The sequence below is a fragment of the Pseudonaja textilis genome, chromosome 1, assembly GCF_049901715.1.
Source record: "Pseudonaja textilis isolate UNSWEBS1 chromosome 1, rPseTex1.2, whole genome shotgun sequence".
Lineage (NCBI taxonomy): Eukaryota > Metazoa > Chordata > Lepidosauria > Squamata > Elapidae > Pseudonaja > Pseudonaja textilis.
Window position 1 is genome coordinate 165,101,803 of NC_141990.1, and position 13,266 is coordinate 165,115,068.

General features: G+C 37.9%; 1 protein-coding gene across 25 annotated transcripts in view; it reads right to left on the reverse strand.

Annotated features, from left to right (window-relative positions):
• Positions 1-13,266, reverse strand: part of MAP2 (microtubule associated protein 2) — a 254,639-nt gene that overhangs the window by 142,589 nt on the left and 98,784 nt on the right. For 18 of the 25 annotated variants that reach the window (XM_087919625.1, XM_087919638.1, XM_087919636.1 and 15 more), the window contains exon 4: positions 5,347-5,415. The exons of 2 other annotated variants lie outside the window; for them this stretch is intronic. The gene's annotated coding sequence lies outside the window, so the exon portion shown is untranslated. 5 more of the 25 variants (XM_087919632.1, XM_087919631.1, XM_087919630.1 and 2 more) reach the window with 4 other exon arrangements.

Here is a 13,266-nt window from a genome sequence, read left to right on the forward strand (position 1 = left end):
TAACAAGGTAAGAGATTTCTTCAACAATATTTACAAATCTCTGCTACAGGATTATTATATGGCACCACCAAAGCAGCACTTTTAGGATTACTTTTAAGAAGGCCTTGCCAGAAGGCCTTGCCAGAAAAATAAGTGAGGCAGCAAGAGTTCAGCTGAAGAAGCATTGATACTGCTATCCTGAAGTCAAAGATTGGCAGCAACAACAACAGTTAAGCCCTATTGAGTTTGGACCAAGGGAGATTCCACATGAACACTTTGATTTCTCTGTAAAACAGGTAGGATTTACCAACTCTCTGTAGCACAATAACAGAAATGTGTTTACTATGTTTATTCAATATATTATCTAAGTTACACTACTGATTGTTTTCCCCATAACAACCTTGTTAGTTAGCCTGTATTATTAGTCCACATATCAGACCATAGCAATGATCTCATTTACATCTCCTTGTCCTTTAAGTACAGTGGGTAGAGTATGAGCTATATACCAGAATCTTTCAATCTAAACATTGTCTTATGTGGCTAGAGGAGGCCAACTCAGTTTTGAAGCAAAGAATTCCAGATATAGAAGACAATTGGATCATGCAGCTTGATCCTGTGATGTCTTCACTAACCAGCCAATTATTTCAACTAGATCACATTTCTGAAATTCAGAAGAGCATTATCCTTGGTATCACTCCAAGTCTCTCCTCACAAAAATGTAGGGAGGGAGGTACAGGAAACTCCCTTTGGTGTCCCTATGAGGCAGGTGCAGTAGGAACTACAGTCCAGGTTTTATTCTCCTATCAATTCTATAAGGACACACTTTTACCATTGACCTCCCCTCTCATCCCCAATTCCCAGGGCAGGCTGGTTTATTTTAATGACGTTACCAACTTTGTTCCTTGACAAATTATCTGTAAATTCCACCTTACTATGAGCTGTATCTCCTAATAGTTATGCAGCATTTTACAATGGTGGTCTTTGTTTTCTTTTTGTCTATGGCTATAATGAAAGTCCTGTCTATCCATCTGTCCATCCATCTATTCATCCATCCAGTTATTATTATTATTGTAATTATCTATCTAGTTTATTGGATAAAAATATTGGGTAGCTGGAAGAAGAGTTTTATGACAATTAACACATAATCTAATTACTGAGGTATATATGCATATTTTGTTTAAACTGTTAAAAAGTACTCTCACCCAAGTTCAAAAATAAAAGATCCTATGTTAGCTTTTCCCTTTTGAAAGTAAATGTGCAAAAACAAAGCAAAACTGATTAATTTCAACATTTTCTTTTAAGAAATATTACCACAACTATAAATCAAGCCAGGGAATTAGAAGATATGCTGAAGCAATGCAAATGCAAAATGGTGCAAAACTGCCTGATGATAATGGAAGGAGGCTAACTGAGAGGAAGGTTCTGGGATTTATTTCACAGCTCTTCAAGAAAGCCCCATTTGCAATTTAACACACTTTGAATACAAAGACATTTTGCCAATTACTTTACTGTCAATTGCATGACAGTGTACCTGCCTTTCTTTATGAGCACCTGCAGCTGGTGACATACAGTTGGTAGAAATGCACATTTTCCTTCCAAAACACAGGTCAACAAAACATGCAACTTCCTAATTCCCATTCCATAAGCACTACAGCACATCACAGCAAACTATGCCCTAAGCGTTAAGTGCCATACTTTGTATTTATTTCAGAAGCTTTGAAAAGTAATTAGCAACATAAATGAAGTGGAGACTTAAAGATAATTCCCGTCCCCTCTATTTTCTGCAAAGGTTTTCATAATTCTCATTTCACAGCTAAGAAATTCTGGAATATTACATTTTGGGGCCAATCTGAAATCAATTAAGTTTGTAAACCATAGCTCTCATGCAGACAATTAAGGGAAGGAGGGAGGAGTGAGTGAGAGAGAATTAAAAAAACAGCATTAATGATAGTGTATTCAGGTTGAGGCAGCAGGATCTGTTGGCCTCTGCTTAACTTTATGACATTATTGTTATTTTTAGCGCTTGTTCTGCATAGTTGCAGGGTCTACTTCCTCAGAGTCAACCAATTGACTTCCACATCTAAGGAAGAATTAGAACTTGTCTTTCTCCACTCCTAATCCAGTGCCTTAATCACTCCACCATGCTGGCTCTCAATTTTATGACATTGTTGCGTAATGTGAGGCCAATCTGAAGTCAAACATGTAAGTTTGATTGATATGGTTCCATAAAATTCTCTACTGTATATTATCTCTGGTCAGATGGATGGAACATATTCATAGAGAGATAGAGATATAAACTTCTTTGTTCCATAAATAAACTGCTAACAGTTGCATCATTGTTTTTAATCATTGCTAGCCACTTTGAGTACCTGCTTGAATAGAAAGTCGGGACATAAATGGAATAATGCACATACACACACAGGGGAAGTGTTATCACTTCTTATAAAAAATGCATCCAAAAATGGACGTAGGCAAAATTTTAGCCCTCACTAATTGAGAGTACCAGACATCCCTGTATTTGCGAGGGAAAACACATTCAATAAATTTATAATAAAAGTAATAATAATAATAATAATAATAATAATAATAAATAATCTGCAAAGAAGCTGATGAAACCATGGATCACATACTGAGCTGTTTTAAGGCAATCTCTCAGACTGACTACAAACAATGTCACAACACAGTTGCTCAGATGGTCCATTGGAACTTGTGTCACAACTACCATCTGCCTATAGCAAAGAACTGGTGGGATCATAAGCCTGAAAAAGTGGTCGAAAATGAGCATGCAAAACTACTGTGGGACTTCCGAAAACAGACCAATAAAGTTTTGGAACACAATATCCTGGATATCATGATTGTGGAGAAGAAAAAAGTGTGGACTGTTGACAAAATCACCAGATATCAGGATTTGAAAATCGAACTGTAGAGACTCTGGCATAAACCAGTGCAGATGGTTCCAGTGGTACTTGGCACACTGGATGTTGTGCCTAAAGACCTTCGCAAGCACTTAAAAACAATTGGCACTGACAAAATCACCATTGGTCAGCTACAGAAGGCCACCTTATTGGGATTTGCTCGTATAATCTGCCGATACATCATGCAGTCCTTAACGCTTGGGAAATGTTCAACTAGTGATTTGTGATATGAAACCCAACATAGTTATCTTGTTTGCTGTGTACACTGTTGTTTTTTGTGAATAATAATACAACAACAACAACAACAACAACAAACTCCCAGCCCATGGGCCGGATGTGTCACGCACTAGCCATACCCATGCCCAGGTTAGCAAAGAGGGGAAAAGTCCCAATATGTCACGTGACACTGCCACGACAACATGAGTTTGATACCCCTGCTTTATAGAATGTATGGTTCTTTGGACAGTTATGAATGAATGGATTCTACCAAGTTTTATATATATATATATATATATATATTATATATAAATTATGAATATTAATATATCACCTGTCAAATATTCCCCTAATTCTGGCCAGCAAATAGATTTGTGCTTGATTTCCTTTCTTCAAGTATATGAGCCATTTTATTGTTAAAAAACAGCAAATTAATCCAAGAATAGAAATTAGACAACATTGAAAAAAATGTCCTTTGGAATATTTCTCCTCTGCAATATAGTAATTTATATTCAAACAATATAAAAATTAGAACAGTAGCAATAACTCTAGCATATATCTTTATGTTTCTTTTCAGTTATACATAATTAGAGTTTTTATTCAAATATCTACTAGTCCTCAATAAGCACATGAGACTGGCTCTGAATATGCAATTGATTCAGTTATTTTTTTCATTTTATCCTACTTTTGTTACTGTGGTAGAATATAATGTAATACTTTGCATCTCTTCTCAACCCCACTTCATACTCAGTTTCAATATATTCTTACTGGGCAGACATTTTTCAATCCTGACCACCATTACCCAAGAATAAATTCCATTAAAGAGAATGGGCTATTTAAGCAAAATTACAATGAGTTATCTTCTAAATTTTCAAAAGGTAGCTCATCTTGCCCTAAAGGTAAAGGTTCCCCTCGCACATACGTGCTAGTCATTTCTGGCTCTAGGGAGCAGTGCTCATGTCCATTACAAAGCCGAAGAGGCAGTGCTGTCGGAAGACCATGTGAACATATTTCAAATGGGCCCTTTTGACCAGAAGCCTGGAAAGGACTCTGCCAAAGATCCTACAGTCAGACTAAGACCAGGAACCAGTAGTCTGTGATACAAGAGAAGGCAGCTTAATAAGTCTATACGCTTTGAAAGCAATGGGTGATAGGACTAAGTAGCAAAAACACTGAAAGGTAATACAAGAAGTAGAACTTAATATTGAAATCTACTTGCTTTTTATTTGTTTGTTTGTTTTCTGGGAGATGGAGCATGGTGCCTAGAATTTAGAATGGAGCCTAAGAATATACAATATACATGAGCTGAAAGCATGCATGCCGTTTGAATGCCATAACAGGCATGATCTACTGTAAATATTAGTTTGCCTCATAACAGAAAGCTACAGCTAACTTTGATACTCTAGCAATTGTATCCAGGTGACATGTCTTCAATAAACAAGAATAGTCTAGCCTAATGACCTCCCCACCAAAAAAACATTTGCAAAATGCTTTTATTCTAATTATAATAAAAGCCACCCATGCTTTTTTTCAGTCTATCGTGCAAATGATTGTAAAATGAATGAAATCTCGATGAACGTTGGTCCCCTGTGGATGCCCAGGGGAAAAAAAAGTTCTGCAGCTTTTATACAAACATTTAAATATGGATCCTTATGGAATGACTTCAAGAATGAAAATTAATAAAAAGGAGCTATGTTTTGTTTCTCATGTAACCGGTATATTTATAAAATAATATATAGCATTCAACGACATGGATATAGACATCTTTCTGTTATAACCACATCAAAACAAACAAGTTTTTTTTTTCCTTCTGGAAATTTTGCTTAACAGAATAAGCCAAGATATGTAATATCTTATGTATTCGTTTATATGAATCACCTTAATATTTAGAAAAAATTATTGTACCCCATAATTTCTTTTTGGTGATTCAAAACATAAGCAAAAAAGAGAGGTGGGGGGGAGTTTCATTCTATTCTATCTTGGTGGTTCTGATTAGTGATCCAGTAAAGCATGGTTTTGATTTCATCACGGTTCCAAGAACTGAAATAATTGCATACTTTTCAGAATGCAGCTATCACTAATGACTCTTTATGGCACTCCAGGACTATGCCACAACATCCAAGAAAAGCATACGCTTGCCCCACATAAAGAATGAAAAATCAGGTGCAAAAAGTCACCTGCAAATGAAGCACTCATATCCCAGCATGAATGTGAACAGGTGAAAAGTATGTCATACCTTACTGTTTGTACGTGACCAAGTCGAACCCAACGGTGATGTCACGTTAGAAAGAAAAAGCTGGAGAGCCTGCAAAAGAACAAACCCCAATTAAAATGGTTACCTTGAAAAGGTCTTTCCTTTTGTTCCACATCTGAACATGCATCCAATTTATTTAAACTAAACCAAAGAAAAGAAAAAGAAAAAACCCACAACAAAACAACAATGATCCACAATGCCTGCAAAAATCTACCAAGCCGTTCCAAACATAAAACATAACTCCATGTAATAGAAATATGCATCCACTCCTTGCTTTACAAAGAGTCTGAACCGATGCTGTTTGCAGATTCTTACAGCAGGAAGGGTTCCAGTAAAGCAGCATATTGCAGGTATTTCCAAAGGGATGGACACAAAGCTCATGGTGAAACAAAGGGGGTAAAAACATTACCAGCTTCTGTGTTGAAACGCCACAAAGGTATATCCTTAAATAACTGCAGCTTAATTATTCTCCCAATGCATGCATTAACATCCGTGAGCTCGCAGTCTTTTTCCAGACAGACACAGTCTGCCAGCCACCAGCTTGTAGCTTCAGTATATATATCGGGGAAGAAGAAAACCGCATATCAGATGAAGTCCCCACAGTGAGGAAACGGAGAAGAGGCCGCATGGAAGACACAGAGGGAGTTTGCTGGTCTCAGAAATTTCCAGAATGAAGGCGAGGCTGCCAGTTCAGCCATTATTCATTTACAAAAGGGAACTGCACTCGCCTCAGTGAAAGCAGGTTCTTGAAAGGGTCCCGAGTGCCTGATTGGGATTTTAATTGCACCAAACCGAAACATGAACTGAGTGATCAGGCCCCAAAATCTCAGAAAAGCCAGTAATTGGATTTCTTTTGCACATCAAATAAAAACTGCATACAAAGACAATACGGCTTATGAAATGTAATTTTAGATGTCCAAATTTTAAATATATTTTAATTTTACACTGTGCAGTACTACTGTCATCTTTCCCTCTGTGAAAAGGTTTCTTTTCATTTTGCACCTTCCCATTATTTTCCCTCTTTGATTCATAAAGAAACAACACTAATTATAACCAAAAATATATTGTATAAGACCATGTATCACCAATGCTCTAATCTGAAAAAAGAATATCACATACCTCTAGTACAAAGTGCACTAATTTACTATAATAAAGAGGAGCTCACTGTTATAGATACAAACATTCTAAATTAGTTAAAAGAGCTCTGCTGGGGATTGCAAACACTAGATGAAATATCCTACACAAACACATTTTAAATTGCATATTGTTGCATGACAATTCAGAGTTAACGTGTGAGCTATCCTACCAAATCACTACAGGTTAGGTACATATAAATATTAAGAATGAGCAACAGATAGTTCTCAACAGACTACTGTAGATATTCTTTTTTTCCCCAAACTAACAACCATCTATTTTGAATGTTTACTTACAAATCTCACTGAAATTAACAGGATTAATTCCCACGTAAGTAATATCCATAGGATTCCAACTGTGAGGCTAGCAATCTACAATTGCAATTAATCTCCAAAACACAGAAGACAGTTTGTCAAATTTTAGGTATACAGTATCTGGGCTTGTTACATTTCAGAAAGTTCAGAAAATGTAACTGGGACAACAAAATCTTTCTGAATGTCAGTTCCAATTTATTTAAAGCATCTTCTGAGAAAAAATGTGTATAAGCGAACTACATTAATGTTTTAGTGACTAACATAAGAATCAGGGGGTTGAAATATTGTCTATTTTTCCAAAAACAGCATTTGTACAGCTAAGAGGTTTCTGCTCCCCGATCATTTCTGGTACAATATACAGATTTCAGTTCATCCCACTTTTCCCTTACCATAACTCACATTGGGGGGCGGGGAGGGTTTAGAAAGATAAAAGGGCAAAATATGTCCATGTCTGTATTTGAGTGGGGGGGGGGTGTTTCCATTGGAATTGATGCTGAGGTAGAGAGGGTTAAATGAAATTCCTAGTATCAAGTCTTTATGGATTTCTTCCTCTTTGAGTCAGAAAAGAGTGATTTAGGGAATTAGTGGAAAATCTTGGTCTATGCAGGAATCCAGACTGAAGCATCTCCAACAATGGAAGCCCAATCTTTCCTTGACATACCCAGGGGAGGGGAATTCTTAAACATCTCAAGATGCTTGCCTCCACTGCTGTCCTGCTCTTCACAATGTTCTATTGTGAATGTTTCTTTACCATTCAAACAACATTTGCCCTTCTGCAAGTTACATTTATTATTCCATGCCTTCCTCTCTTGGAGAATATAGATCAAGCCTCCCCACCCCAACCCCCAACACATCCTTTCAGATACTGAAAGTGTTCTCTCCTCACTTCTTCATCACTTTTTACAGAATTTATTTTTCTAATCACCTGCTCGCTCTCACCTGCCTTCTCTGAACCTGTTCCAATTGCTCTTTTCTTCGGACCTTTACCAATAAAATAGAAGCATTATTTCCTGTGATTTAGAAATTGTTCAGACTAAAACTGCATTTGCATTTTTGTAGCCACATTACATTGTTGACTGCCATTCAATTTCTAATTGGCTATTATTCAAAAATCTTTTTCCCAATTATTTTTACTAACTGTGTAGTCTCCCATCCTATATTGTACATTTAATTTCTTAGTACAGTTAAATTTAATTATATTATTTCATTTGTTTTTATTTATCTAAGGAGTAAAGATCTTTTTAAATTTCATTTTTGTCTTCTAGGGTATTATTACAGTCAATCCCAAGTCATTTTATTTTCTTTACCTATTTACCCCACTTATTAACCATATTGCTGAATAATACATGAATTTTCTCTGGTATTGATATCTGATTGATTGTTCTATAAATTCCTGGATCATCATTTGCTGTTGTAATAATAGAGACAACATTTATCTTGTACTGTCCAACAACAATACAACATTCATTGTTGTTGGACAATACAAGATAAATGTTGACATTTATTGTTGTATATAATAAATAAATGTTGTATATTGTTGTATACAAGATAAATGTTGACATTTATTGTTGTATTGTTGTTGGACTTCTTTGCTATTGTAATTTTCGTTTATCTTCCTTTTTTGCAATTCATCTTTGGTCATGTCAGTTCTACCATCTTCATCTTATCACCTTGCTGGCATCCTGCCCTCAAGAGGAGAAGGGGGAAAAATAGGCAATAAACATGTATGGAGGTGTGATGGGAAATAAAGAGGAGAGGATGACAGCTTGATGAAGACCAGGGAGGAACAGAACCAGTTTGTGCTAGTCTTCAAGGCCATGCATCCTGAAAATGGAAGATGGGTTGCCCCAAACATCTCAGCAACTCTCAAAACACGTATGCATCTCTTAAATGGTGTTGATCTTTCTAGATACAGGTAAGGGGGCAGCAATGGGGCAGCAGGGAAAGATTGCGTGCACATGCACAGTGGGCATGGGGGGCGCATTACCTTCTGGGTGCTGCGCACATCAGCATGTACACAATTTTTGGCACAGGAGCCCAAAAAAGTTAGCCACCACTGCGATATACTATAAGCCAGAAGTCTCCAAACTTGGCAACTTTAAGACTTTTGGACTTTTGGACTCCCAGAATTCTCCAGCCAGCTGGCTGGAGAATTCTAGAAGTTGAAGTCCACAAGTCTTAAAGTTGCCAAGTTTGGGCACCCCTGCTATAAGCAATCAGCAAAGGTGATGGTAAATGGAGATATGACAGAAAAGGTTGCTATTAAAAAAGGTACATAACAAGATGCCCCTTGTCTCCCCTATTATTTATATTGTCGTTGGAGGAATTAAATAGAAATATTAGACAAGATATAGAAATAAAAGGGTTGGAAATAAAAAAAGAAAAACATAAGTTACAGGCATTTGCAGATGGTTTAGTTTTTATTCTGGAAGATCCATTAAAAACAGGCCCTAAAATAATAAAAAAAAAATAGAGGAATATGGCGAAAGGCAGGATTGAAAGAGAAAACTAAGATATTAGTTGAAAATCTCACAGAAATGCAGAAAGAAGAGTTAATGAAGAGAACAGATATTCAAATTACAAAGAAAGTAAAATATTTAGGGATTTAGGGATTAATTTAACAGCAAGATGTGTAACTAACAAGGAAGATAATTATTATAAATAATAAATTAATTAAAATACATTTGGAGAAATGGAAAAATCTGCAACTATAACTGATTGGCAGGATAGCTACAATAAAAATAAACATATTGCCAAGATTATTATACTTATTTCAAACAACTCCGATAAAACTGGAGAAAAAAATACTTTGAGGAACTTAATAAATATTATTGCAATCATGGCACTGTCAGAAATAAGATTACTAGGCAAGAGATCAGCTCCAGTCAGTGTCAGTCTTTCTGGTTAAACCAGACAAGAAACATGACTATATTAGCTAAATCTACTTGACCATAAGGTTACATTAATAGAATGTTGAAAGTCTGAAGGAACAAAACTTCCCACCATCACTTTTAGCTCCTTGATCCATGGGGGGACGGGTCCTTCCTAAATTTCTTTCTCTGACTATTAAGCCACTGGGAGTTCTTCCCTCTCTTGTCAGTTTCCTAGACAGCATCTCTTCCCCTATTTTTCCCACAGTCCATTACAGTCAGTCTTCATTATTTGCATATTCTTGACTTGTGAATTCATCTATTTGTTAACATTTATTTATAACACACAAATCAATACTCTTGGGGTCACCCAGAAGTGGGATTCAGCCAGTTCTCACTGGTTTGGGGTGAAGCAGTTGTTAACTTTTTGCCCAGTTTGGACAACCAGCTAATCACACCTCTGGCTGGCCCCACTCATCCTGCCACACCCCTCCCAGGAGTCCCCCCTGCACCCCGTTTTGCATCGTGCAGCTCCCCCCGCACCCCATTTTGGCTTCCAGGAGGGTGGTGCAGGAGGCCTTCCAGGCCCCAAATGGGGCATGGCTTACAGGGTGGTACAGGAGGCCTGAGTTGGGAATGGGGATTTTGCTTTATCTTTATTGTGAGGTGAGTTGGGAATGAGGATTTTGCATAATGATTACTCGTAAGTAGGAACCAGTAAAAGAGGAATGGAAAAAAATCCTTATCTGTAGATCAGCGTTTTTCAGTCTAAGCAAGTTTAAGATGGGTGAACTACATGCTGCCTTGGGAAGTCCATGCTCCTTAAAGTTGCCAAAGTTGAGAAGCATGGGTCTACACTAGAGCTTAGGATTTTCCATTCCTGTTTTATTTAGAATTTGGTGCAATTAAATAAACCAGTTGTGGTTTCGTTAACAAAAAGTGATTAAAACGATATGAAGCATTACTGGACTTTTTGTGAGAAACTGAAATTAAAAGTTGATCTGGGCTTTGATGATTAAATAAAGGATTATGGAAATAATGTAGACAAATGTTAATCTTAGAGTAAGAGTTTGATATATGTATATTTTACTTATATCTGTACCAAAGAAAATTGGAAGTTATTCTTTTTCCTTCTTTTCCTCTTTCTTTCTTATAGTTTCACTCTTTTTCTTTCCTGAGCCTTTTCTTTTTTTAAAATCTGTTTTTATTTGTTTATCCCTTAGCTTTATATTTTTTGATGTATGAAGGATCAAATAGTCAGCCATTATAATTCTACATTCCTTATTTACAGAAATCATATCAAAATTTAGAATGAAATCCACTGGGAACCATCTCATATAAGGCAAGCTCTGAGTCCCTCTAACCAAAAAGTATTTATCAATAGAAGAGAATATTTATAGTTCAGGGTTGAACTGTGGGGTCCTTGGGGCTCTCTGAGCTTGATGGTTTTCTTGCAGATGTTTCATTACCAAACTAGGTAACATCAGGGGTGGGATTCAAATTTTTTAACAACCGGTTCTGTGGGTGTGGCTTAGTTGGTGGGTGTGGCTTGGTGGTCATGTTATTGGCTGGGTGTGGCCAACTCAATATCACTCACATCGAGGCCGCATCTCCTTGCCTGGCCTCTCATGACTGTGGGGATGCTGCAACAGTCGTAAGTATGAAAAAGGGTAATAAGTCACTTTTTTCAGTGCCATTTTAACTTTGAATGGTCACTCCACACAAGCAAAGTACCAGCAAAGGAGGGGGAAAAAACTCCAGAGAAGTTCCTGAGACAGGAAGTCCAGTCCTGCCAAGAAAGTAATAAGGATTAATGGAGAGGCAGTTTCTGTAAGCAACACCAGAATGTTTCCTTCCTGCCTTCCTTACAGGATTAGGCCAGTAATTTCTCTAACAACTGGTTCTCTGAACTGCTTAGAATGTTAACAACCAGTTCTAGCGAATAGGTGCGAACTGATAGAATCCCACCTCTGGGTAACATCATCAGTACTAGAAGGGAGTGGAGTTTGCTTTTATTTTTATATACTAGTGGCTTACCATGTCAGTATTGATCAATTGCTTCACAAACAGTGTTTTGATTGGTGCCAGGTCTCTACAGCCTCAGGCAGAGGAGGACTATTCTACATCTCTCCCTCAAATGTTCTTTAAAATACAGAGTTTCCCAGCTTTAGGAACCTCCAACATGCAAACTATGGATACTCATCCTAAAATGAATCCTCTTTACCTGGAGCATCAAAATTTGCTGTTTGCTGGGGAGGTGTGTAGCTAAAAGTCAGTCTACATTTAGTGGATATCTGACTTTGGGGCTATTTCTTCATAACCAAAGAAATGTGTATTTTCTATGCAGTTCACACCCCTTGCTTGCTGGATCTGGATGTCACAGAGCAAAGCCCACATTTGGCTGGCAGAGTGTTGCAGAAGCTGAGTGCTGTCACACACCCCTAGCCACGCCCACACTGGCCATGCCCATCCAGCCACACCCACCAGCCAGTCATTAGGGCAGAAAACCCAGTTGTTAAAACATTTGAATCCAGCCACAAGTGTTATCCTATGCTCCCAATGTTCCTAACTGAGTTCGAGCAAGGCCTTCTTTCATATTGATGATCTTACTTGTTAAAAATGTGCCCTTGCCTAGTGTTTTATTTTTATTTTATTTATTTTGATTTGTCAATTGCTTACAAGATAATAGGTATAAGCATATGCATAGTTATGAATACATGGATGCATATAAGAAAAATAAAAAAAACAAAAGAAACAATAGGACAGGAACAGTAGGCACATTGGTGCGCTTATGCACGCCCCCTACAGAACTCTTAGGAAAGGGGTGAGGTCAATAGTAGAAAGTCTAAGGTTAAAGTTTTTGGGGTTTGGGGAAGAAACCACAGAGTCAGGTAGAGCAGTGGCCCCCAACCTTTTTTGTGCCATGGCCCAGTACCGGCATCACAAAATGATCCACGGCCCGGTACCGGCATCAGCACGCATGACAAGGCAAGGCAAGCCGAGCGACCAGCCAGCCAGCCGTCCCCTGCTTCTCCTCACCACCTTCAACTCCTCCTTTGTACCTTTGTCAATGGGCTTCACTTCGGGACAGCTTCGGGACAGTCGCTCGGCTCGCCTTGCCTTGGGTGCTGAAAAAATCCTTGTGCCTTAGTTTCGTTCGAAGCCCCTCCCTTCGATGAAACTAAGGCACGAGGATTCCTTCAGGACCCAAATGCCGCTTTCCAACCGGAAAAGCTCCCCCGGAAGCACTTTCTCATCAAACAAGATAGCGGCACCCAGCAAACTGGCGGCCCGGTAGGAAATGTTCCATGGACCAGTACTGGTCCGCAGACCGGTGGTTGGGGACTCCTGAGGTAGAGTATTCCAGACATTGACCACTCTGTTGCTGAAGTCGTATTTCCTGCAATCAAGTTTGGTGCGGTTAACCTTGAGTTTGTATCTATTGTGTGCTCTTGTGTTGTTATGGTTGAATCTGAAGTATTCATTGACAGATAAGTTGTTGAAATGTATGATTTTATATACCATACTTAGATCAGACTGAAAACGGCATAATTTAAGGTTTTCCAGGTCTAGAATTTCAAGTC